The sequence below is a fragment of the Emydura macquarii genome, unplaced genomic scaffold (genome assembly GCF_026122565.2).
Source record: "Emydura macquarii macquarii isolate MOO-44397 ecotype Brisbane River unplaced genomic scaffold, CSIRO-AGI_Emac_v2 contig_2448, whole genome shotgun sequence".
Taxonomy (NCBI): domain Eukaryota; kingdom Metazoa; phylum Chordata; order Testudines; family Chelidae; genus Emydura; species Emydura macquarii.
Window position 1 is genome coordinate 51,468 of NW_027132585.1, and position 25,046 is coordinate 76,513.

The 25,046-nt window shown below is 41.2% G+C and overlaps 1 long non-coding RNA gene across 2 annotated transcripts in view; it reads left to right on the forward strand.

Moving 5' to 3' along the window:
- The first annotated feature begins 12,136 nt into the window (after window positions 1-12,136).
- The window catches only part of LOC137162639 (uncharacterized), a 38,725-nt gene continuing 25,815 nt past the window's right edge, over window positions 12,137-25,046 (forward strand). For both annotated transcript variants that reach the window (XR_010922439.1, XR_010922438.1), the window contains exon 1: window positions 12,137-12,256. This is a non-coding gene — a long non-coding RNA (uncharacterized lncRNA). The remainder of the gene's footprint in view (window positions 12,257-25,046) is intronic.

A 25,046-nucleotide genomic window follows, 5' to 3' on the forward strand; every position in this document is an offset into this window, starting at 1 on the left:
ATCAGCATTCTCTTCATGCACCCTGGACTACCCAGTTCATACCTGGGAAAGAGATGATCCAACTAGCAGATTGCTTTCAAAATCCTTTCTAGGGCTACATCTCTGTCATTTGCCAGCTGACATTCCTGATGCAATTCCACACCTTCTATTCACCCCCTCAATATTTGTACAGTTGGGCTAGCCTGGAGAGTACTGCGGCTCTACATTGAGGGATTGTCGTCAGCCAACCACAGCATTATCTGTGATACATCTCTGCAGATCATACAGTATTTTAAAGTAATAAACAGGTTTGACACATTAGTTCTTTTTTTATTTCCCAATATTTTAATGTTATGTCCCCCTAATTCAGAAATCTATGTATGATATTACTTTCTGGTAACACTTATTACTTTTAAAGACATAAATAACCCCCTTATACACTTCATGAACCAAATATTTCTGTACACAGAATGTTTCCAATTTAGTTAATTTAGTTAATCCAGTGTCCATTGTGCTTGTGTATTGTTTATATATTCTCCAAAAGGTAGTAGCTACTTTACTAAACAACATCTGGAAGAACAATTGACAGAATAGAAATGGGGGTCTGAAAAAGTAAATGACTGAGCAAATGTTGATTGCTAACATTTGTTTATAGTTTTTCTTTTCTCCTTTGTTTTAAAATTCTGCTTGATCAGAACATGCAGATGAATAAGGATAGATGAAGAGATGGCCTCAATTTTATTAACTCTGTGGAAGGGCACTAAGTTATCTACCCCATCTCCCATAACTTGTGTGTACCAGGCATTTAAGTGGGTCAAATGCAGGTGTGCTACTGGGCTCCCACCACAACTTATAACTCAGGGTAGACTCTCTTCTCTTTACTCATAGGATTCATCTCACTCTAACATATCCTTTCAACCTCCCTCCATAACCATCAGTCCTTCCCCTCCCCAAAAAGGGACCTCGGTCTGTTAAGGATTCAAGTTTTCTTTTGTCTCAGATACACAAGGTCCACCAATGAAATCCCAGTTCTCTCTGAATTCTGGGAACTGGTCCTTTGGCTTTTTATCCACACTGTACATTGGCTGCACATTCCAATGAACTACCATTCTTACCAATTATTAATATTAACTTCTAACTTCTACTCCTATTTAACCTAACTGTGCCTACACGGTGCTATGAGGAAGGTGAAAAATATCTATCAGATCTCTGCCAAATTTGGCCTTGGTTGGAAAATTTCCTTCCTGACCACCAAAACAGGGGCTGGGTCAAAGTTGGAGCATCCCTATACTAGAACTGCAGGGATAGAGGTTGGAGCAGCTGAAATGAAGTGAGGAGACCAAAAGAACTTAGCAAAGCTTTAAGTTATAGAGACAGGGGAGAGGGAACGAGGGTTCAAATAAAATGATCATTAATACAGGATCAAATTCTCATTCTTGCAAATGAATGGTTTTTGAGATGCTGTCAAAATACTAAATTGTTGATGAAGTAAAAGGGAAAATATGGCAACCCCCTGCTCAAAGCAGGACCAGCCTCAATTAAATCATCCCAGCCAGGGATGATTCAAGCTGCAGCTTAAAAACCTTAAAGGATGGAGATTCCACCACTTCCCTAGGTAACCCATTCCAGTGCTTCACCACCCTCCTAGTAAATTTTTTTTTCCTAATATCCAACCTAGACCTCCCCCACTGCAACTTGAGACCATTGTTCCTTGTTCTATGCCAATGTTGAGAAAAAGCCTAGCTCCATCCTCTTTAGAACCCCCTTTCAGGTAGTTGAAGGCCGCTATCAAATTCCCTTCATTCTTTTCTTCTGCAAACTAAACAAGCCTAGTGCCCTCAGCCTCTCCTCATAAGTCATGTGCTCCACACCCCTAATAATTTTTGTTGCCCTCTGCTGGAATCTCTCCAATTTGTTCACATCCTTCCTGTAGTGGGGGGTCCAAAACTGGATACAGTACTCCAGATGTGGCCTCACCAGTGCCGAATGGAGGAGAATAATCACTTCCCTCAATCTGCTGGCAATGCTCCTACTAATGCAGTCCAATATGTCATTAGCCTTCTTGGCAAGAAGGGCACATGTTGAATCATATCCAGTTTCTTGGCCACTGTAACCCTCAGTTCTCCAGAACTGCTGCCTAGCCAGTCAGTCTTCAGTCCATAGCAGTGCATGGGATTCTTCCGTCCTAAGTGTAGGACTCTTCACTTGTCCTTGTTGAAATTCATCAGATTTCTTTTGGCCCAATTTTTTGTCTAGGTCACTCTGTATCCTACCCTCCAGCATATCTACCACTCCCCTCAGGTTAGTGTCATCTGCAAACTTGCTGAGGATACAATCCACTCCATATTCCAGATCATTAATGAAGATGTTGAACAAAACTGGCCCCAGCACCAACCCCTAGGACACTCCACTTGTTACTGGCTGCCAACTAGACATTGAGCCGTTGGTCACTACCCATTGATCCCGATGATCTAGCCAGCTTTCTATCCACCATATAGTCCATCCATCCCCACAGACTTGTGCATGTCTGGCTTTTCTAAACAGTCCTGAATCTATTCTTTCACCACTGAAAGCTGTTCACCACCTCCCCATACTGTGGTGTTTAGTGCAGTAGTATGGGAGTTGATTTTGTCTGTGAAGGCAGAGGTAAAAAAAACATTGAGTACTTCAGTTTTTTCTACATCATCTATCACTAGGTTGCTCCCCCCATTCAGTAAGGTGCCCACACTTTCGCTGACCTTATTCTTGTTGCTAACATACCTGTAGAAACTCTTGTTACCCTTCACCTCCTTTGCTAGCTGCAACTCCAATTATGCTTTGGCCTTCCTGATTTCACTCCTGCACGCTCGAGCAGTATTTTTATACTCCTCTAGTCATCTGACCAAGCTTCCACTTCTTGTAAGCTTCCTTTTTGTGTTTAAGCTCACAAGATTTCTTTCTTATGCCAAGCTAGTCACCTGCCATATTTGCTATTCTTTCTGCATATCAGGATGGTTTATTCTTATGCTCTCAATAAAGTTTCTTTAATATGTAGCCAGCTCTCTTGGATTCCTTTCCCCCTCATATTACATTCCACATAGATGACGTGGGAGCCCAAGGTGTAGCCGTATCCATGGTAACGCCCCAATAAGGTCAGGTCGTGGGTTGACTGTTAGCCCAAATGGATGGGTAAATGCGAGGGGAGGCCATGTGCAGGAATTTTGTGCAGCAACAATTAGCCTCCCGGAGATTCTGCCCATTGCTCCCTTAAGGAGTCAAAGTCTGCTTTTCTGAAGTCCAGGGTCCGTATTCTGCTGTTCTCCTTTCTTCCTTTTGTCAGGAATATGAATTCTACCATCTCAGGGTCACTGCTGCCCAGGTTGCCACCCATTTCTACTTCCTCTGCCAATTCTTACCTATTTGTGAGCAGCAGGTGAAGAGAAGCACAGCCCCTAGTTGGTTCCTCCCGCACCTGCAGCTGGAAGTTGCTGCAACACTCTCCAAAACTTCCTGGATTGTCTGTGCACTGTTCTATTGCTCTCCCAGCAGATGTCAGGGTGATTGAAGTCCCCCGTGAGAATCAGGGCCTGTGATTTGGATTCTTTGCTTGACTGGGTATCACTAAGGATTCTATATGTGTCTTGGACCTCTCCTGTTAAAAATGGTGCAGTCTGGTGGCCTAGGTGGATTCTTTCCAGCCAGCAACCCTAACAAGAAGGGATATAAAAATCGTTTAATTAAAAATCTGTTTAAACATTCTAAAAACTAGAATATTTTCTCCTCACTGCCAACCAAGAGCTGTCCAGTTCCGGCTCCCCCCTCCTCCCCAGCCATGCATGTGCAGAGCCGCAGCAGATGATGACATCTGATGGCATTCTGATGGTATCTGATGACATTCTAAAACAGTACTGGGTAAATATTTACTTCTGTCCATGTGATTGTATGTAAGTAGTATGAGCTGAATTTCTCTCCATTGACTTAAACCTGGGATGAATTTGGCACTGGCTGTTTTATCAGTGTCCCTTATGAAAATTGTTGTCATACATATCTGTTTAATTGTGAAGCCCGGTTATGCATTTGGAGTCTGAAGACAAACTTGAGCCAACATTTTCAAGTATGGGTACCAAAAGTTAAATATTTTAACAAAAGACACCCATGGGAGCTGGGCTTCTATGAAAAGGCCATATACATATGATCCTCAGTCTCTTATAATAGTGTTATGCTGAAAGGTGCTAATCGTTGCCAGAAGGTCAAAGAAAATTGCAGAGCTCACGAAAGCCAATGGAGAAAGCTTGGCATACCCAAACAGGCTCAACAGAAGGAGCAAACAAGCCTCTTTATATAAGTTAAAACTACTGCATATGATTGTGGTAACTGCCCCAGGAAAGAGGCAAGAACTAACCCAGAGAGTAAGAGGGGTTTCCCTGGTGGCAAGTGCAGGGGTTAGGATATTGGCTATAGGCCGTGTGTGTTGGGGGGAAAAAAAACAGCAAAAGGTGGTGTGAGTATGACCCTGAGTAGAAGCAGAGATACAGAGCTTGCCAGAGTGTCATATTTGTGGATTTCTGAGCAAGGAAACTGCCTGCTGTTGTTTATTTCTACTGTGTTCAGGGAAACTGGACTTTGTAAAATTTTTGTAAATAAACAAGATTACACCAAGAATATACATGAATCATATACCCAATTCCTTATCCTGATGGAAAGAAACCTAAAAGGACCCAAATATTGACTCACTGCTTGAGCCAAGGGGCAGAAATAGCTTTTATTAGAGATTAGTTCTGCTCTGTTGAAAAAGATAATGCAGGTTTGTTAAAGTGGCATATGTGCCAATGGAGTGACAGATCAATCAGCTGAAATTCATTTTCAGTAGAATCAGAATCATAGAAGATTAGGGATGGAAGGGACTTCAGGAGATCATCTAGTCCCACCCCTTGCTCAAAGTGATTTCAAATGTTTTCCCATAAGCATGTACCTATATACCTTTCTGATATTTTTGTGGGGGCTATAGCACATCTGAATTAAACATAGAATTGTGAGAAATTGCAAATACCTGTCTGGTAAGCAAAATATTTTTAATGTTCTGTTATTTCAGAAGCCTCAAGAGAACTTTATTAAGGTTAATGACGAATTGAAAAGTGGAGAACATGTGAGGCCAGGAATAAATAATGAAAAATTCTACAACATGAAAACAGTAAATGGGAAATATCTAAGAATGAAAATGTAAATCACGTATGTGTTTTACTTTGCTTTTATCCATTGCAGATTCATAAAGGCTCTTACTGCCTAGGACTGTTGTACAGTGCAATGAAACCAATTAAATGTCTAGCATTATTCAGGTATTTATAAGGTTTTCCTCATTGTGGTTTCCAGGCACAGCTACATTTTTATGATTCATGATTCAAAATAATAACCTTCTCAAAATAAGGAGCATGTATTGTGTGACCCTGTGCGGCAATCAACCAAACCAGTTTCCCCGAGAGGAATGGAGTGGGTGAACAGCAGTCACTAGGCTAATTGTCAAGGGATTCAAATGCCTATAGTTAGCAAAAAGACTGAACAAAGAGATGTCTTACTTCTCATTCTAAAGGTGACAAGTCAAGCTGACAAACAAGAGGACACATTAAAAAAAAACAAAAAACAAAAAAACAACTTGCAAGGGTATTTTCTGCTTTTCAGCCAGGTCTAGTGAAAAGGTTTGAGCCTGGATGTATATCAGGTAGGATGGAGTTCTAACGGCAAACTACTGAAAAATTCCATGTCCCATGAGGCAGATAGCTGAAGCATTTATTCTAACCTTAGGTGTCATAAAGCAGCATAGGCAGGTTCTGAGATAACTTGTCACTTAGGATTTTATAGATAGTAACCAGTCACCCAGAAGTGAATTGGTAGCCAGTGTAGAGTACAGAACACAGCAGGTATAATATGCAGTCATCTGTCTTCCTACCTAAAAGGCAGAATGAAGGCGGTGTTCAGTGGTATATCTTATCTTGGATTGCAACCTTGTATTTAGCAACCTTAAACTGTAACTGTAACTTAAAAATGTTTGCTTTGGTTAGGGCCTGATTTGCTTTAGATAGCACAAGATCCAGATCAAATTAAAGTCACAGAAAACAACTTTATTGAGAGCAAAAATGAATGTTGAAGTGTTTTTGAGATGCTTAAAATATTGAAAAAAAAACATTTTAAAATATATTTCAGTTATATCATTTGTGGGTTGCATTTTTGTGAGTATAATTTTTGCATAGATTAGAATATCACTTTATGCAATTACATGCTACTCTTTCCCTCCCTCTGATTTATAGTTGTATCTCCCCCTGGTTACTTCCAAACATAGTTGTTAGATGTTTAATATATAGATCTACCACAATTAAGAACCATTTATAGAAACTGTGAAATAGACAGTCTAAGTGCCTAGATAATTTTTAGGGCAGTAGACTATGGCCTAGCATGAGCTGACTTAGTTCTTGCAACAACAAAAATGGTTCTAGTCAGTAGCAATTACAGAAACATAATTGAAAGTCATTTTCCATCATTGCTGCATAATTGGTGCTAACCCAGTTCAAGAGATAGCATAGGCAGAGTAACTCTGTCAGTACCATTCAGAACAAGATCATGATGTAGTTTTAGCACAGTTCTCACAGGTTTCAGCATTCAAAGTCATTTGAATTTTATGGCACCTCAGAGATTTTTTACATATCTTTTGTACTTTTTTGAACTTTTGCAAGTGATCTCATATAAGGTTATTCTAACCTCTGGTTGCCAGGTCACTCAAACCTGACTTTAAGCATAAGCAATGCACAACATTCTTGTGTTGGCCTAATTAGATCTTTCAGCAGCTGAGCCAAATGGCAGGTAACTCGCTGCTAAATGACTTTTGCCCCACAGTTTAGGCCCTGGCTCATTTCAGCTCTTTTTTGTTCTGAGCTCATACTGAACTGACCAATATTACATACAGGTTTTGAAGGTTTCTAATCAAACAACATCCAGATGTAGGTAAAACCTATAGGAAGATAAATAATTAGCAATAGTAGGAGGATTTGTTTCCTAAGGTACCCACTTCCCAATTAGCACTTGTTTCTGCACAAATAAATAGCACTTAGTTTTATGCTGTATGAAAAGAGGATAGTAATATGAAGCCAATGTTTAAAAAATGTTAGCATAATGTCTAGCTATTACGTATCATTAATAGTAGCTACTGAGCAATAATTTTGTAACCTTATGTCACATATTTACACAGAATAGTAGTTGACATTAAAATAAATATTTAGTTTGTTATGATACTGATTTTATTGTGATAAGTAAAGATATTTTCCTATACCTACAGTGAAACAACAGTAATGCGATCTGTGCCCTAAGATGTAGAGACAGATGCTACTTTGATTTGTACCAACACAACCCTATTGTTTAAGAAGGGTGTAGTGCCATCCACTCTACATTCAGACTGTACAACTCAATCAACACGTGACTGAACTTGTGAATGGAGGATTTCTCACTGGGCCAAATTCTGAGCAATATGATTGAAGTAATGGAAGAACTGAGTCTATTTTGAAGATACAATTTGATTTATTTTTAACTTTTAGAATGCTCTGTGGCTAGCAGAAAATTATTAATGTGTTTCAAGTACTGCCAAGGAGGGTGCACAGTTTAATAGAACAGAATGCATGAGCACTGGCCCTAAGCAGCAAGGCAAATATTCTGTCCTGAATAGTGAAGAGTGCTCTCACCGAAAGTGGACTAGAAGTTAGAGGGAGCATTTCATGTTTCTGATGAAATTATTCAATGGCTGGATTTCAACTCTGCCATATGACATGCAGTTATGTGCATTTATTATTCAGTATTTTTGGTTGCAGGCTTAAAGAACTTTGCTGCTTTCCAGTCAATGCTTCCTAGAGAAGACTGGGGGTTTAAAAAAGAAAAGGGACTTCTGCTCCCAAGTCACTTAGACACTTCTGATAATTTTACTCTGAGGTGAGAAGAATTTTATAATTCCAGTGCCTAACAAAAGAAACACACAAGACAGAATCCACTTGAACAATACTGTATATCTCTGAGGCTTGGTGCTGAGACAGTGCAGCAGAATATGTCAGGATATGTTCTCTTGCTGCCTCATAAAGTCCAGTGAAGTAATTATGGAACTGTAACAAGATTTTCTAACCCTCAGTTGCGTGGATTCTGGGGCCTTGTGGGTACCCACTAGGTTTTATAGAGATTTGTATTCAGTATATGCTTGTGTAGCTTCAGAAAGAGATATTTTCTCTGTGTCCTGTGAAGTAGCCAGTAGAAATGTCTTGCAGATGCCACTGCATGGTGATTCATCAAAGATGGTTGATGAAAGATGTGTCTAGTGAAAACCCATCCCCCCAAAAAAATCAGGAAGGGGACTAATGAGTCCAGGAGGGATACGGAATGACAATCTAGCCACTAGGCCCTATCTTAAGGCTTTCTACATGGCCCAAAACTATAATATCTAAGTCCTTCCCACATAAATTTGATCAATATATCAAGGTCCACAAAGGACTCCATAGAGTATTCTGCTCTTTTCTCTTCTAGTTTCTAGGGCTTTCTGCCTGAAGTAAATATTGTTTGTTCTGATGGTGGTGATCAGACTAGAAGGACAAAATGGTTTATCTTCCTAATGTTGCCCTGAATATGCAGTGATAAGTGGGGTCCATAGGGCTTCTTGGGAAAAGGGCTGATTGTTGGGGGACTAAAGATGGACACAGGTATGGATGAAGGCTGACCTACTAACTTTAGGAAGGGTGTTCTACTGGTATAACTTAATTTATCCACTGAGCAAATTTACTTACCTCAGATCAGAAAACATTCTGAAACTCAAACCCAGGCTCAGTTGAAGTGGGTGCATGGTTCAGTAAAAATGTTTCAGATTGATCTACCACTCAGCTCCCGCTCCCTTGTTCAGATAGCTAGAGCATTGCCACCCACCTTCTACTCTTTCCCTTCTGCTGTTGCTGTACTTTGCCCACTCAGGCTGAAGTGCCTTAGAACCATAGAAGATTAGGGTTGGAAGGCACTTCAGGAGATCATCTACGCGCGCGTCCTATAGTTATATATAGCTACCAGTCCTGATTGTGGCTTGAGATCGTAGCTAGGGTTCGTTGCTGGAGTTCGTGGCTCGTGGCAGCTACCTGGCCAGGGAAGCTGGGCACGAGGAGAGCAGGGTCCTTGTCGGGCGCGCACCGACGCTCTTCTTTAGATGATATGTAGAACGCTGTTTTTCCCCCAAAGCCTTGAAATCTCACCCAACGTTGCTTCTCTGTGACCCTTGATTGCTGGTACAATAGCAGACGTGACTTTCAGCTTGTTCTTTGATGTCTTTGATTAAGTTTGATTAAGTTTTTCTGGGGTGGATCCTTCTTTGCTTTTTGGGGCTATGTTCACACTCTTCAGCTATGTTCACACTTCATCAGGACAACTTCATCAGGACAGGCTGGCAGTTTGGGTCTGACTCACACACACATACACCCTCCCAAACATCATATAGAGGACAGCTATGCTGTTACAATTACAATTTTATTCCTACACTAGTCCAAACCATCTGCTCAAAGCAGGTCTCATGATTTCTCCCCGTGTCTCTGCCATTCCTGATACAGCTATCTCACAAAGAACACGGATTTAAAAAAAGAGGGGAAAAGAAACAAACCTTAGTTTTCCTTTCTTCCTACTATTGTGTTGTTGCTGCATTCCCACCAATCATGACTTATATTTTGCCTCTGTTATAAAGGCTGTTGGATTTTTAATCCAAATATTCCAAATAGTTCATCCATACTAGGACAGCCTAACACGAATAACATCCAAGTATTAAATAGCAACCTATATCACCATCCCTGGTTAATTTTTTGGGTAATGTATAGGATTAGAGTTTGTTTGCTGCAGATGGGCCATTATTTCATCTCAGAGGATTCAGCAAAGTTATTAAAGTAAGGTGAATTATTGCATTTGTGTACTTATGTACTTTGATACAGAGAAAATATTATGTGCCAAATTTTCCCTGGTGAAACTCCATTCAATTCTGTGGAGTTACCCCAGGGTTGAAATTAACCATGCTTAAGCTAATATTCTCTTTTTGGTATGCCTTAACTGCAGAGTTAAATAAGGTGATCAGGATGTGGGTTAGCCTAGCTCAGGTGTGAACAGTCTTATTACAAAGCCATACCTGAGTTACTGTGTTCTCACTAGTGTTGCACTGACCCATGTGTGTTGCTGGAACTTTTGGGGGTCTATCCCATTGTTCTTCGTGCTTCACTAGGCTGAGCTACTCTATGATTCTTTCCCAGTGAATTGTGGGACAATGTGTCTGTGTTCTTCTGCACACATGAGAGGAATTGTGGGAAGGAGGACTATCAGCACTCTAGTGATTTAGCCTGTATTCTCACTACAAAGTTGACAGATTGCCAGTCTGAGTGAAAGAAGCACTGGGGTTTTAACCTACAGCCTTATATGAGCCAGCTAGCCCAGGTGAAAAGCTCCACTAAACTAGGGTAAGTGGATTTTGTGTGAGGACAGGATGTGAGTTAGGAGCAACACCTGAATAAGAACCTAGGTTAACTCTGTAGTTAAGATATATTATAGAAAAATTAGTACTGTTAGGCAAAATGCAGGGGAGAATAAAGCTTCCTTCTTCCTTGTAGGTGTCAATGCAAAGAAAAGACAGGGATATTTTTACCAGGGCCACGATAAAACCATTTAACTAGAGCTAGTGATATAAATAAACTGAATTCCACCCCTTTAACTTACAGAGGTAAGTTGATTGAGCTAGAAGTGACTCACTTAATATACAAATATTTGAAATAATTTTAAAAGGGATGTGATTCTTTTGTTGCTGTTGTTTCCCATTTTAGTTATTTGAAAGAGTAGATTTTGTTTCAAGTTAAACCTGGTAAATGGCAGCGTTATTGATAGGATCAAAAAACGTGCTGCATTGTGGGGAAACCTCTCTGATAATACCATAAATTTGCAAATTGTGACTTCACTTTGTAGAAAGACAGATGCTGCTAGCTACTGAATAGACAAGGTTCCAGGCCTTTCTGCTTCCCCTCTAGACAGGGTGCTATCATTTTCACAGAAGCCCCATTGTCACAGAAACGTGATGGTTTTAATCACTGTCTAATCTCTCATTTCTTCCTCTAGCCAGATATTATTGTTCAGACTAGAAAGATACTTTTATAACTTCAGTAGGTGTTCATTGCTTCTTTATAGCTTGTTTTTTATGTGTCTCCAGGGACTGTGGCCACCAATGCTTACTGCACCACAGGGTATGTCATAAACAAAAGCTGCCCCTGGTGACAATGAAATTACGCAAATGAGATCTCTCTAAGAGAAGTGTTTCAAGTAAAGATTACAGCTTGCTTAGTGTGTTACTGAGACGCTTCTGTGTATGTGGGTGGGGGTGGTGTAGAGGATCCTGGAGGTGGATCTTTGGAGCATGTTTGTGGGTATAGAGTGTGGGGTCATATAGGGTAGGAGGCATGCAAGTGGCTTTATGTTTGCAGGGTGTGTTTGGGTCTATGGGAAATGGGAAATTGGTGGACTGAATATTTATTATGGAAACATTATTTTCTGTAGTTTAGCTATTAAAGAGGAAAGAGCATTAACTCTACCTATGACTCTTCATGTACTGTCTCCCTGCAAAAGTGTTCTTTGTAGCACTGTGTTTGTTCAAGATTTATATGATCTAGCTGCCTTTCTGGCAGAAACAGCATGTAAGATCTCGGCAGGCATCTTGCTTCTGTTCAATTATTAGGCAATTGAGAAAGGCTAACAGGCCTTGGTAACTCTGTAAGTGTGTTAGCTGACTTGTAAGCCACTCTAAGACACAGAATGTACAGATTCTTATTACTACAGCTAACATCTGAAATTAGAGGTTTTGTTCTGCTCTTCTATACTTTGCTCTGCATAATTGGTTTTTCACATTCTTCACTTTTAAGGCTCTTTTGAAGAGGTGTTTGCCCCCTTCTCAGGGTGGCATCTCTGATTAATTTATCTCATTACATCCCTGTGAGATAGGAAACTAATAATTTTTCCATGTGGTGGAGCGTAGAAACCTACTCTGGCGCAGCTTTTAAGGGACAGAGTAGCTATCTCCTCAGCTGCAGTTAATTGGTTCCAGCAACAGTTGGGATAAGAGGCTGCAACCCAAGTCGAAGTGTGTGGTTGCCAAAGAGGTTGAGCACTACTCTGTATCAGCAGCAGACTGAAAGAAAGCCAGCCAAGGAATGGGATCAAAACCCCCTGAAGATGGGGATGAGACTGTTGGGAACAGAGGACAGTTCATAAGAAGGTACTCCTTCCCCTATACTTTGGCAGCTAGAGGAGAAATGGGCTCCTTAGGGTCTTGCTACCCAGCCTGGGAGGAACATGACTGTCTAGCTGTCTGGAGAAGTTCACAAGTGTGAGTGCCGGCCTCCGGGCAGACTGTCAAGAAGCAGGGCATAAACTCCAAATTGGTTGTGAGTTCTATACTTTAATTTCACCAACCAAATAACAAGTGTGAAATTCTTTAAGCACTATAGCAGCCTAACTGTGGAGTCACAGACAGTCCCATGGGGTACCCCAGTCTATCTTGCCAACCAGGCAAACTTGCTTTTGTGATAGATGGTCCCTTACACCCAAAATCACAACAATATTCAGGTTACTTCCAGTCTCAAAGGACCAGTCAATTGCACCTCAGATCCCAAACCAAAGATAATGCTTGTAGCCAATCCTTTAATAAACCTACTAAAGATGTATTAACTATGAAAAAGAAACACACACAAATGAGTTACAGTCTTAGGTTTCAAAAGGTAATAAAAACTGCTGTGATATGCAAGCTTCCTATGTCCTCTAGAACTAACTCAAATTAAGCAGCTTGGGGATTCCTTGCTTAGCTTAGAAATATTGTCCTTTCAAATGCAAAGCAGCATAATGATACAATTCCTTCTGGTCATGGATTTTTATTCCCTTTCCCTAGAGTTCAAATTGAGTGGGCGAGTGTTTGCACCCACCTCCTTTTCATGGCTCATTTGGATTCAATGGGTCCTCTTGTATGCATCATTTTACATTATTAGCGCTGCTTTCCTGTTGGTGAGTTACATAATTACAGAGGTTTACAATGAGGACACCTTATACCATGGGATACAGATGTTAAAAGTGAGATTACTACATGCAGCATCCTACATGCATTTCATCAAGACTAAACACATTCTTATAAACTTTTCATATCTATTTTAATAATACTAATCCTCAGGTGAGCCAGACTATGCATTTGTCCAGTGTTGAGTGAGGCCTAGGGCCCTTGGCATGAACTGGCACCTGGCCTGATACTGTCACAATGTCATAGGGATTTCAGGACAGTTGAGGCTGAACTGGAAGTCTAGGAGAGCAACGTCATAAAAGCTGAGGCACAGAGAAATTAAATGACTTGTCCAATATCACACAAGAAGTTTGTGACTGAGATAAGAATTAACCCCAAATCTGCAGTCTCAGGCTAGTGGCTTTACCACAATACCATATTTCCTAAAAAATTATACAAATAATCATTTAAATGGCCTATGGAACCATTCTTGTGCATGAGTAAATACAGCTACACATCTCATGGATAAACCAACGCAAGCTAGGGTCTCATCCACATGGAATTAAACTGAGTTAAGGCACCATGTCTAAATTCCTTAAAACCAACTGTAGCCAAACTTATAAATAAGACCCTGGCTATGCTACACACACACACACGCACAAGCGCACGCGCTAAGAGAATGGACAAGGAAGATGTGCAGTTCTTGTTATATTCCATTTATCCATGTGTGTATATATATATATAGAGAGAGAGAGAGAGCTAATAATAAATTCAAAGAATTTTGTCAGATGTTGTCCAACAGAGTGAAAGACAAGATGAAGGAAAAAGTCACTCCATTTATATTTGTGGATAGTGAAGACTGAAAACAATTCATATCTGCCAATAATGTTGTCTAGAGGTCTGTACACTGGCAATATGCACTCTTCCATTGTAGAATTATTATTGCTTAAAAGACCGTTTTTAACTTCCCATTGCAGTGGATTAACTATTGTGGCTTCTTGTTAGTGAACTATTAATGATTTCTCAAAAGACTCCATCTGTCACTAAGTAAAAGTGTTACATACCCTGCTTGCTCAGTCTTCAGTAGCACAGGAAACAGGCATCCTGAAGTCATTTGTGGGTCAGGGCACTGCCATTGGCTTGACTAGAGCCATTTATTAAGTGTGATTGATGCATTGTTTTTTCAAGCCCTAATTTTATAGTCACCACACTTTTGGAGAGAAGTTTAGTTTCCACGTCAAGTAGCACCTTGTCAAATCAGTTTGAGTCACTGATATGTGCTACTCTCTGTGACCTTATATATCTGGCTGACACTGAACAGATGGCTGAACTCATGAGGTATCTGCCCAAAATAATTATTATTATTTATTAATTTAAGTACTGACAGTAATCAGCTCTGTACAAGGCACAAATTACAGTACTCAAGAGCAGAGGTTCTCAACCAGGTGTACGAGTTCCCCGGGGGGTACGCAGAGGACTTCCAGGGGGTACATCGTCATCAAGATATTTGCCTACTTTTACAATAAACCACATAAAAAACACTAGCAAAGTCAGTACAAACTAAAATTTCATACAGATAAAATGAGAAAGTAAGCAATGTTTCAGTAATAATGTGCCATGACACTTTTTTATTTTTATGTCTGATTTTTGTAAGCAAGTAGTTTTTAAGTGAGGTGAAACTTGGGGTTCATAAGACAAATCACACTCTTGAAAGGGGTACAGTACTCTGGAAAGGTTGAGAGTCACTGCTCAAGAGGACAAGATAAGCTATCAGTTCACTTTACAGAATATGCAATGCATGGTCATTATTTTTATCTTACAGGAGGATATGGGAACCAGAAAGATAGCTGGCCAATTTCTTCTCTTTTTCTCTCTCCCTTATCCAAGTCCCTTGAACTAAGTGATATGCATAGTAACATCTAAAGTTAAGATTGCCTGTGTTTTCATTTGCTATAATTTTAACCATTCAGGCTGAAATTGTCCATGCTTGCTCTGTGCCTCAGGTTGAAATCTTTTTGAATGTTTGAACACAAACAGCCATTCTGAGAATAAAATTATGGGGAAACACATAGTTTTTCAGTGTTAATGTTTTGAATAGCTTTAGAGCTTCAGTGGTTTGGGTATGTGGTTGATGTTTGTCAAGGAGATAATCCTGAGGTCATACAGGTGCATTTTGCTCTTCCCAGGAAAATCTGTTGAGATTTGGTAAAGTTATAAATCACAGAAAAGTGGCACTTTTACGTGCCAGTAGAACTTTCCCTACTCTTCTTAATTTTTTCATCTTCCTAATTGCAGTGGGAATGTTGCCAAGCCACAATGAGCTGTCTGTACCAACCAGCTTATTTGTCTTCATCTGTCAAAATATAATTTAGCTTAGAGGGTAGCATACTGCACTGAAGCCCAGGCAACACCTCTTGCACTGACTGGTGTCAACATTTTTGTGCTTTTCACAGCCCTTATTATTGAACAAGGCTTGAAACACCAATCGTAAGAGTCAGGCAAATATGCATCCCTCCTTCCCCATTTTTCAGATGAGGTAGCAGAGAAGTTGGTCAGGGTCTCACTGGTAGATCTGACTGGAACTTAAGTCTCCAATATTTTAGATCCAAGTCTCATTCACTAGTTACATTTCCTTTTGGAATCAATGTCACAAACCTATATAATTGACTATGCTGTCTGTATCCACTGGTCTAAACACCAGACCATGCACCCCTGCCAGAACCCAGAATCCTGATTCCCAACATTCTACTGCTTCTCTATCAAATAGTTGAAATGCACATTACCAGTGGGTTGCATGTCTCCCTGTAGCGATTGATCTGAGTAGAGGATTACAGCCTACTACTGCTCTCAGTTGCACCTTTAGCTCAAGTCTTTATCAAAGATAAAAATCTGTGCTGTAAAATTGGCATGGGCTACATATTGAATTAAAAGGTTAAAGAGGAAACACTGAAAAGTTGCGTCCACTGAGCAGCATTCAGCCTGTGTACTGAAAGAGAGAGGAGTCTTATGGAAAAAATAGTAAGTGGATATGTAATTAAACTGGATCATAATGCATATACACAAGTAGGCTGAATTAAAGTTGTGCAGTGAACTTTTATTGTGATATTTCCTAACTTTTAAATGCTTCACTTTGCAAGGTCCTTTAGTTATGAACTTTTTCGGTTAGTGTTTCAGTGATCTTGCTTGATTTGCATTTGGCTGGTTTTTAATACAAAAGATTTATTTCCACATGGGTAGGTGAGAGTGGTTTCATTATATTCTTTTGCATGTGTTTATTACATTAATTAGCGTTCTATTTAATTTATTCAGTCACTGTTACTTATTTTAACAACCTGATGAGCAACAGGTCTGTCATAACTTGTGCTGCAGCTGCATGTGCGTAATAACTTGCTACAACATAGTTTCTCCTCTTTTTTTTTTCTCTCTTACTTCCTTGTGTTGTGGGGCCTGAAGCTAAGGGCAGTTCTTTGGGATTTTGAACTTCTTTTACCTTCCTCTGCATTAAAAAAACTGAGTTTCCTGAGTCTTAGCAATGGCTGCAGCTTTTATAATTTTGAGAGTGGGTCGTCTTTTTTGTAAATACATGGAGTCTTGCAGGTCTATCATGAAGCTTATCCAATAAACACTGGTGCTGGAATTGGGGTTGCTGAGAACGCAGACCTTTATTTTAGATCCTTGCCCATGAGTGTCCATAGAACTAACTTTTCTTCTATAGTTTTTTTTTCCCTTCTCCTCTCTGGCTCCAGTTGGTTCATAATTTTGATTTACATATGTTCTTGAATCACATCCCTATTTCTACTACTTCTAAAAAGTCTAATACCCTTCTTTATTGCATGTCCCCCCAAACAATAAAATATCTGCTGTGCCTGAGTCTAAGGATTCCACATTCTGGCTCTTGTTGCGGGACATGGTCCTATGACAGTTATTCTGTCCTGAATAGTACTAATAGACTAAATAGAGTTCATATACATCACAGATGTCCTATGTGCTTCCCTTTCCCATTTGATCCAATGATACTGTACTGGGTTTGGCATCAGTAGTGATGATGGTGAAATGCATTAATTTTAAAAAGATAGGTAACAGCACAAAATACTACTTAAACACCTTGTAGATTTATTTATTTATTTATTATTTTATTATGATAGTGCCCACAGGTCCAAATCAGGTTTGGGCCATCATTGTGCTGACTGCTGTACAAATGCAGGGAAAATTCCCTACCCTGGATGGCTTAAAAATCTAAACAAGGAAAGGGACATGATGATAAAACATACACGTAAATGAGTATACTATCATAGAAGATTAGGATTAGAAGGAAACTCAGGAGGTCATCTAGTCCAACCCCCTGTTCAAAGCAGAACCAACCTCAATTAAATCATCCTAACCAGGGATTTGTCAAGCCACACCTTAAAAACCTCTAAGGGTGCAGATCTCCCTAGGTAACCCATTCCAATGCTTCACCACCCTCCTAGCGAATTTTTTTCCTTAATATTCAACCTAGACCTCCTGCATTGCAACTTGAGACCGTTTGCCACCACTAAGAACAGCCTAGCTCCATCCTCTTTGGAACCCCTTTCAGATAGTTGAAGGCTGCTATCAAATCCCGCCTCACTCTTCTCTTCTGCAGACTAAATAAACCCAGTTCCCTCAGCCTCTCCTCATAAATCATGTGCCCGAGCCCTTTAATCATTTTCATTGCCCTCTGCTAGAATCTCTCCAGTTTGTCCAAATCCTTTCTGTAGTGAGGGGCCAAAAACTGGATACTGTACTCCAGATGTGGCCTCACCAATGCCAAATAGAGGGGAATAATCACTTCCCTCGATATGCTGGCAATGCTCCTATTAATGCAGCCCAATATGCCATGTTGACTCATATCCAGCTTCTTGTCCACTAACTTCCAGATCCTTTTCTGAAGAACTGCTGCCTAGCCAGTCAATCCCTAGACTGTAACAGTGCATGGGATTCTTCCATCTTAAGTGCAGGACTCTGCACTTGTCCTTATTGAACCTCATCAGATTTCTTTTGGCCCAATCTTCCAATTTGTCTAGGTCACTCTGTATCGTATCCCTACCTTCCAGGGTATCTACTACTCCCCCTCAGTTTAGTGTCATCCTCAAACTTGCTGAGGGTGCAATCCACCCCATCATCCAGATCATTAATGAAGAAGCTGAACAAAACTGGACTCAGCACCGACCCCTGGTGCACTCCACTTGATACCGGCTGCCAACGAGCCATTGATCACTACCCGTTGAGCCTCATCATCTAGCCAGCTTCCTATCCACCTTATAGTCTATTCATCCAACCCATACGTCTTTAACTTGGTGATAAGAATACTGTGGGAGACTATCAAAAGCTTTGCTAAAAGTCAAGGTATATCACATCCATCACTTTCCCCACATCCACAGAGCCAGTCATCTCATAATAGAAGGCAATCAGGTTGGTCAGGCATGACTTGCCTTTGTTGAATCCATGTTGACTGTTCCTGATCACCTCCCTCTCCTCCAAGTGCTTCAAAAGGGTCCTTGAGGACCTTGAGGACCAGCTCCATGATTTTTCTGGGGACTGAGATGAGGCTGACCGGTCTGTAGTTCCCCAGATTCTCTATCTCCTGTTTTTTAAAGATGGACACTATATTTGCCTTTTTCCAATACTGCGGTATCTCCCCCAATAGTCACAAGTTTTCAAAGATAATGGCCAATGGCTCTGCAAGCACATCGGCCAACTCCCTCAGACCTGCGGATGCATTGCATCTGACCTCATGGATTTGTGTATGTCCAACTTTTCTAAATAGTCGGATCCTGTTCTTTCACCATAAGGGCTGCTCACCTCTTTCCCATACTGTGCTGCCCAGTGCAGTAGTCTGGGAGCTGACCTTGTCTGTGAAGACAGAGGCAAAACAAACATTGAGTACTTCAGCTTTTTCTACATCATCTGTCACTAGGTTGCTTCCACTATTCAGTAAGGTGCCCACACTTTCCCTGACCTTTTTCTTGTTGCTAACATATCTGTAGAAACCCTTCTTGTTACCCTTCGTGTCCCTTGCTAGCTGCAACTCCAATTATGCTTTGGCCTTCCTGATTTCACCAATGCATGTTAGAGCAATAATTTTATACTCCTCCCTAGTCATCTCTCCAAGCTTCTTGTAAGCTTCCTTTTTTCTGTTTAAGCTCACTGAAGATTTCTCTTAAGCCAAGCTGGGTCGCCTGCCATATTTGCTCTTCTTTCTGCACATTGGGATGGTTTGTTCCTGCGCCCTCAATAAGGTTTCTTTAAAATATAGCCAGCACACCTGGATTCCTTTCCCCCTCATATATGCCTCCTGGGGATCCTGCCCACAAGCTCCTTGAGAGAGTCAAAGTCTTCTTTACTCAAGTCCAGGTTCCCTATTCTGCTGCTCTCCTTCCTTCCTTTTGTCAGGATCCTGAAGTTGACCATCTGTTGTATTGATCTCCCAGCAGATGGCAGGGTGATTGAAGTCCCCCATGAGAACCAGGGCCTGTGATCTGGAAACCTCTGTTAGTTGTCTGAAGAAAGACTCGTCTACTTCATCTTCCTGGTCTAGTGGTCTATAACAGACGCCCACCACAGCATCACACTTCTTGCTCTCACCTCTAAACTTAACCCAGATACTTTGAACAGGCTTTTCTCCAGTTTCATACTGGAGCTCTGAGCAATCATACTGGTCTCTAAAATACAGTGCAAGTGTTCCACCTTTTCTCCCCTGCCTGTCCTTCCTGAACAATTTATACCCATCTATGACTGTGTTCCAGTCATATGAATCTCTGTTATTCCAATCAGATCAGAGTTCCTTGACTGTGCCAGTACTTCCAATTCTTCCTGCTTGTTTCCCAGGCTTCTGTGTTGGTGTACAGGCACCTAAGATAACTAGCCGATTGCCTCACTTTCTCAGTATGAATCAGGAAGCCTCCCCTGTTGATCCCTCCTCCCTCCTCCTTGTGCTTTTTCCCGGTATCCCACTTCCCCACTTACCTTTGGAGAAAGAATTGTCATATGTGAGAGGAAGATGGTCCAAGGTTAGGGCATTAACTTTGGACTTGAGAAACCTGGGATTAATTCTCCATTCTACCATAGACGTCCTTATGCAAATTATCTGTTCTCTCTGTGCCTCAGTGCTCCATCTGTACAATGGGGATAATAATTCTCCACCACCACCACTACAGGAGTATTGTGAGAATCAATCCATCAGTGTAACATGGGGTCCGGTCGGGCCCTGCGGTTGTGGCCCTTCCTTGGGCCCAGGCTCAGAGGAAGGCCATTGCATCTTCCTACAAGGGGTAGGTTAGTACCTGGTATGAGTCTGGTGCCCCGGCCCGCAGGCAAGGCGGGCGAGCAGTGTTCTCTGGTCAGTAAATCAGGGGATGGCAAGCACTCCCTGGGTGACGAGGACAAGGGGAAAGACCCATGGCCCTAGCAGTGGCAAAAAGTGTTGCCACTGAGTCGGCATGGCTCCTGCCGCAACACGCCGATGGAGCTTGCCCCTGTCTCAGCCACGGCTATGGCTGTCCCTGAGCCACTTCTTCCCTGTATCCCCAGGTACCTGTGTCAGCCATGTTCTCGGGGTCGCTGGGGTAAATGGCCCGGGGTAGGCCTGCCAGTCCCTCCTCGTCCACAGGTGGCAAGGCAGGGAGCTCCTCTGCGAGGGGCAGCTCTTCCAGGTCACAGGGCTCGGGGGATGGCTCAGCCTCAGGCAGCTCCCCCAGGTCGGGGCTGGCCTCGGAGGGCGGGTCTCCCAGCCCTCAGGCTCAGGAGGCTCAGCCCAGTCACTGGGGCCCAGAGGCCTAGGCCTAGGCCAGTCTAGGAGGCCTGGAGGCCCTATCCAACCCTTAGGGGTTGGCTGCTTGGGCCATTCCCGGGTCCTCTGGTCCAGGAGACGTTCACTTGGGCCAGCGGCCCGGCCCGGCTCGGTTCAGTTTGGTTCGGGCCTTTGCTGCAGCCAGCGGGACGGCACGTCTGCCTCCAGCAGCAGGTCTCTCCCTACTGAGCTGCGGGGCCTGCTTTTTGTATTCACAGCCCTGGCTGAGGCTCTGCTCCTCTGCTGCCGGATTGGCTGGCCGGTGGGACCTATTGCTGGCCGGCTCCTCGGTTGCCGGGCAGACTAGATTGCCTTTTTTACTGTCCAGCCCCACGGATGTGGCCCTTCCTCGGGCCCAGGCTTGGAAGAAGGCCACTACACCTTTCTACAATCAGACTGTGACATGCTCAGATATACAGGTCCCGACACCATACTGTAAGTACCTAAATAGATAGATTTGTAAGTTACACCCAGTGTTGTTGGGGTGTTTTGGATTTGTTCTTTTTTAATTGGAAATGGAGGTGGGGAATAAGAAAAGGAAAGAAGTTTTTGGTTTGGTGTCATACTATGGACAAAATTATAGCTTCATGAATGTAAATAACAGTGGCAGGGAGCAAACAACAATTGGAGTCAATTCAGGGTACCTCAGGGGTCCATGAGGTAGAGTGGAGCTGGAAAAATACTCTTTCCTGCCACTGTAAAAGACAATAAATAAGTGTATTCTCTCTGTGCATGCTACTAACAGAGAAGCCAGGGACTTGACCACTCCCCAAGAAGGATGAACAACATCATTAACTGGACCCTCTGTTATAGCACTGAAAGTGACATGATGGTCCCATGTTCTTTTGTGCCTCTGCAAGTTTTGTGTGTGAGGACAAAGCACTCCCTGTGCCCTCCCGAGACATCAACACAAGATGTGCTAACACTTTGCACTTTATGGGCAGGTAATTAGCAGTTAAAATACTCCCTTTACCTCCACTTGTTAAAAGCAGAAAGCATTTTACTTGAAACCATGGAAATCTATCTTAAGGCTCTCTCCTATCTTGGCCTTTAAAATCATGCATCTACAGCCTCTCCTTAGTTAGCTAACAGGCCTTTCATATTTTGTGGGGGACATCAGTAATTTTTTAAATAATACCAAGTCATTTTCTTGTAAACAATTTGTGCTTTTTACTTTCTCTTTCTTATAGTAATGATGTCAATGTCCTTTATTTTTCATTCCCTTGCAAAATGTATAACAAGAATGGATTAGATTGATTTCTTTCCATGTTAAGTCTAACACTATATAAGTGTCTATTTATACAGCCTGTTGCCTTAAAAATAAAAGGCGGGGGGGAGGAAAAGCAAAAGACCAATTCTATTATCTGCATCACTAATGGGTAAATTTATTGGCACAGAAAGCAGGATATTGCTGACAACAACTTTGGTGAAGCCAGATCTGTTTAGTTTAGTGCTTGAGGAGCTGGGTATATATATGACAGGGAATGAGAAGATGCTATTTGATTTGCAGCTATTGCTTGACTTAAAAGACAATCGGTAGACACATAAATAAAGACAAAGCATTATTGCAAAATAGCAACTGGTCAGAATGGAAAAGGCACAAGCAAAGAATTAAGCGTTCTCAAGGATTAAGGTATATGTTCCAAATGTTTTAATAAATTATTTTTACAGCCGGACTTTACTTTTCCCAAACATAATTGCTTTAAATTGGTTCTAGGGGCCACTTTCCTTAGCAATGTTAGAACTAAGTACTAGTTTTTATGTTGCTCTCCCTCTCATTTTTCATGATACAGTCAGGCCAAATAAATGTCTGTTTCCTCAAGCAAAAAACATGGAAAAGAATTACAGAATTTACTCCTCTTTCTAGATTAATCATTGGTACAAGCTATGACACCACATCTTGAAACACATGCAGTTGAAGAATGCCTGTATAATATTTCCAAGGGGATAGAGAACACTACTGTTTAAAAATGCCTTCCCCACCCCTCATCCCATGGGTACAGGGTACTAAAACAAACTGACTCCTTGAGCCCCAAGACAGAGATTAACTGAAAATCTGATGAGTCATCTAAAAATGTAACTCAACAACAATTGCATAACTGGCTATATTCCAATAATTCAATATCTTAAATAGCATTTATTCCCTCCCTCCAGGGATATTTTATATATTACAGGCTTCCTCTGAGAATTCACTGAGTAGTTTTGCTCAGTCTAGTTGAAAGAATGAAACTATATCTATATGAGCATGCACAAACATATTCTGTCATCCTTGGTAAATGTACATTTGGCCAAATAAAAAATAAAAAGTATATGAGCCCATCTACTTGCCAGATCATCAGGGCTTGGGGAAACAATGTCAGTACAACATAGAGAACGAAATTTTGCTCACACTTACACATATGCAAAAACCCTCACTGAAATCATTGGGATGGGACTGGTAGAACTGAGAAAAGAATTACCTCATCAACAGCAGGGGATGAAAAAGAGAAAAAGAAACTAGACGTGGTTTCAGGATTTGTGACATGTTACAACAGCGTGCACACCTGATCTTTTACCAGCTAGCAGGACTATACCAAAACAGGAATTCTTCTGAGAAGATTGAGGCTGTTTTCCTCATTGCTGCTACTTGAGAAGCGTGTCTTCATTTTGTTAATTTCATGAATGTGCAGTAAAATAAATCAAGTAGGAATGCAGGAAGCGGTAATATCATTTCAGCTCATTACATTTAGAATAGGGTTAATCAGCTCAACATCCTGCTTGGAAAGTTTACAGTATCTTTAATTCCATCATTCTCCCCATAGAGTTATGAGAAATTGTGTACATAATGCAGAACCAATGAGGTTTATGTTTTCTCCTGTGTGGCAACTGGGTTTAAAAAATATAAAAACTAGGTTAAGAAAAAAATATGTTCTGTGCAGTTTTACCTGGTGCAGTTCAAGTATTGCTGCAAGAGAAAGCAATTTCCTCCAGTAAATCTATCAGTAGTTACTATCTAAGATCCAGATTCTTATCCCCTACTCATGATAATTAGCTGACTCCAGTGTCAAACCTCCCTTTTCGAAAACTTCATTAAAATTTAAAAGCACATTTAAACTATAACATAAAGACATGTTCCCTTATTGGGTGGGGATATCAAAAGGGAAAGCTCTGAATGACTATGCACGTGTCAGTCAGGGAACATTGTCATTGACATTGTCATTTTCTGAATATCAGCTTGCCAGCCATTCAGATAATCAGAGTTAACTTATATAAACAAGATGAAAAATGGTGGTCTCAAGGTTATCCCATCTCATGCCATCAGTTTCCATTACCTGAAGTGTTTAAGTCCAGACTGGTTTTCTGTCTGGAGGCAGAGGCAGGGGGCAAAGCTCAACCATAAGATTATGAGCTGGATGCAGAAACTACTGGGTGAAGTTCTGTGGGCTGTGTTGGGCAGGAGGTTTGACAAGATGATCACAATGGTTCCTTCTGGCATTAAAAATCTGTAAAATAGATTGAAATCAATGGAGTTGTTTTAAAAAAAAAAAAGGCTCATTATGGCCCTGAAAGATGCTCCAGGCAAAGTGGAGAACTGACAGAGTAATCACAGAGGCGTTTGTAAAAGTGATCTTCATACTGAGAGTGAGTAGAATGTCAGTGAATACAGACATTTGATTAGGATTTAAGAGACCAGTGATCAATTCCTGGTTCTGCCAGACAATTTTTGTGATGGAGGGTAAAAATCTTAGAGCCCAGTCCAACAAAGCTCTTAAGTGAGTGCTTAACTTTAAGCATATGAGTAGTCCTAACTGCCTCCTGATCAGAAAAAAAAAAAGATACTGAGTGCACAATATTCAGGGAGATGAAATAAGCAAGTAGGACTAATAAAAGAGTAGTAACGGATGACTTAAACTATTCATATATAAAATGGTCATGTGTCAGAATAGCATGAGGTTTAAGAAGCAATTTCTCACCCCGTTAAACAATTGTTTCCTGGTGCATCTAATTCTAGAACCCAGGAGAAGAGATTATTCATAAACATCCTGTTGTTGTCAATGAGCTCTGCCACAAAACAGAAGTTGGAATGTGACTGGGTTTAGATGAAGTGGGTTAATGAATCCCAAGGGTTTGTAAAGAGAATAAGATTCAGAAATTCTCTGAATATATTTTATGTGATCAAAGGGTTATATACACTGTGAGGTGGTGGGGGGAAGTGCTGGTTGTGAAAAG